This window comes from Phoenix dactylifera, unplaced genomic scaffold, assembly GCF_009389715.1.
Source record: "Phoenix dactylifera cultivar Barhee BC4 unplaced genomic scaffold, palm_55x_up_171113_PBpolish2nd_filt_p 001190F, whole genome shotgun sequence".
NCBI lineage: Eukaryota > Viridiplantae > Streptophyta > Magnoliopsida > Arecales > Arecaceae > Phoenix > Phoenix dactylifera.
The window spans coordinates 10,001-12,439 of record NW_024068526.1 but is presented as its reverse complement, the minus strand read 5'-3'; positions in this window follow the sequence as shown (position 1 = coordinate 12,439).

Sequence of the window (2,439 nt, the reverse complement as noted above, 5' to 3'; positions counted from 1 at the left end):
TCCTAATCCAATTAGGATTTCTAGGAATCCTACTCCAAGTAGGAATCCAATTTTAATTCAAAATTCCTAATCTCATTAGGATTGTAGGAATCCTATTCCAAATAGGAATTCCAGTCCTACTCCAACTAGGATTCCCAGTCCTAATCCAATTAGGACTCTAGGAATCCTACCCGAAGTAGGATTCTTGTTTCAAGTCCAATTAATTAATTCCTTTTTCCTTCTTCAACTTTTTATCAATCAAATTGATTTCTTGTGATTCCTAATCACGATTTCAACCATCGGATCGGTCAATACTTCTAGTGTGTGTGACCCCATAGGTTCTATTCTGACTGGTAGTGAGATATATTGTGATCTCTATCACTATATCATTGAAAACTCCTTTCAATGGGTTGGAACGATTCCAACTCAACTCATTAGGGTTTATCGATCATCAAGATAATCCCTATGAGTCCCACCATCCACCAGTGACACCTAGCAGCATGTAGTGGCTACCCAGCAGAATGGAATGATGAACCTCTAGGTGCAGTTAACGTGTGATACAGTCCTACTATCGTGGATCCCTACAGGACGGAGGTCATGGACAACTCGTCAAACCCCATCGTCTGTCATATGTCAAGATTTATTCGACTTGAGTTCGATAGTGGAAAACTCTTTCTCCACTTTACTGCCCTGGCCAAGGTCTTAGAACTCAGTCTAACAAATCACATAGGATCACTCCTCTTCTATCAAGGTCGATAGATTCCTTGTAGGTGCATACCCTACTCCTACAGTGAACCTACTGCAGCCAATCTACACTGCATGGACCCATATGGCTAGAGACCATGTATGTGTGCAGTCAAACTACAATAACCTCACTGTGAGTAGCCGAAGCACCGCAGGTCAAAGGACCAGTCACACTACTGCAACATCAAGCAAGTCACTGACGAGTGGATAGACATCCAAGTGACTTCTTGTCTTGGTCACGCTCAGTACCCTTGTTCTCTAACAAGCACCTACACTATCACTTCAGTGTCCCTACACTGTGGACTCAAGTCTCGTCCATCCAGAAGGAGAGTGATCTGTGCACTGATCGGATCGATCACCGTCCTCGTGATGATCCATTGATCAGGAGCATTTAGAAATTAATCACCAATGATACATGGCTCAAATTCTCAACTCTTGAGAATATGTATCATCATCTTATTAATTTCTTGGACGATTCATAGACACATAAACAATATGAATGAAAAAGATGCCTTTTATTTATTCAATAATAAATAGTCAAGTACAAAATTATGTCCCTAGAATCAACAATGTGTCAGCCAAATTGGCTTCTAGGGCATACATCTAACAGACGGGACCGAGCCCACGGAACATGCGAGGGCGAAGGATCGGACCAAGTAAGGCCGATCCAACTCCGCGCGCGCGCGGCCGCGAACACTTCATGAGGGACGGGAAGACCGGCCGACCGATCCGAAGCACCGCGCACGGCCGCCGCAAGGGCCGACCGAAGGAATAGACCGAGCGCCGCACCAGCGGAAGGAGCGTGCCGGCTCCGTCGTGGGCCAACTCCGCGGGGCCCATCCGAGCGAGCCGACGGGCCGGCACGGAAGGCCCGGCCGAACCCGCAAAACCGACAAAGGAACCCACAGGGACGCACCAGAGCGGACAAAGATTTCACCGAACGGGACGGGACCGAGCCCACGCAACATGCGAGGGCGAAGGATCGGACCAAGTAAGGCCGATCCAACTCCGCGCGCGCGCGGCCGCGAAAACTTCGTCAGGGACGGGACGACGGGCCGACCGATCCGAAGCGCCGTGCACGGCCGCCGCAACGGCCGGCCGGAGGCGTAGACCGAGCGCCGCGCCAGCAGAAGGAGCGTGCCGGCTCCGTCGTGGGCCCGCTGCGCGTGGCCCATCCGAGCGAGCCGACGGGCCGAATCCCTCGAGGACGAACGGTGCCGGGCACGCCCGCAGCGAGTGCCCACGGCGGGCTTGTGCGGAGTGGAGCGGAAGGCCCGCCGCGGCGGCAGCAGCCCCCCCTCCCTACCACCCCAGCGGGGCATCCGCCCAAAGCCCACCCCAAGCGTTCCAAAGTACCGAGGAGCGTTGCAAACGGGAACGGCCCGGACATGCGTCCCGGTCGCACGGGATGCGCGTCCCGGTCGCACGGGTCGCGCGTCCCGGGAGGGCCGACGGAGGAAGCCGAAGTGCCGTGCGCGGCCGCCGCGACGGCCGGACGGCGGCGGCGCCCGTGCGCCGCGGCAAAGGCGGGAGCGGCCCGGCTCCGTCCGGGGCGCCGCGAGCTTCGGTCGAACCTTTGCCGTGACTCTTCGCAATAGGCCAAGCCCATTCACACTTGGCCAAGCCTAGGCCAAGCCAAGGCCTCCAATGCTTGGCCAAGTGCCTCCAAGGTCGGCCAAGACGGTGCCCAGCGTGCCAAAGCCATGGCATGCCCAT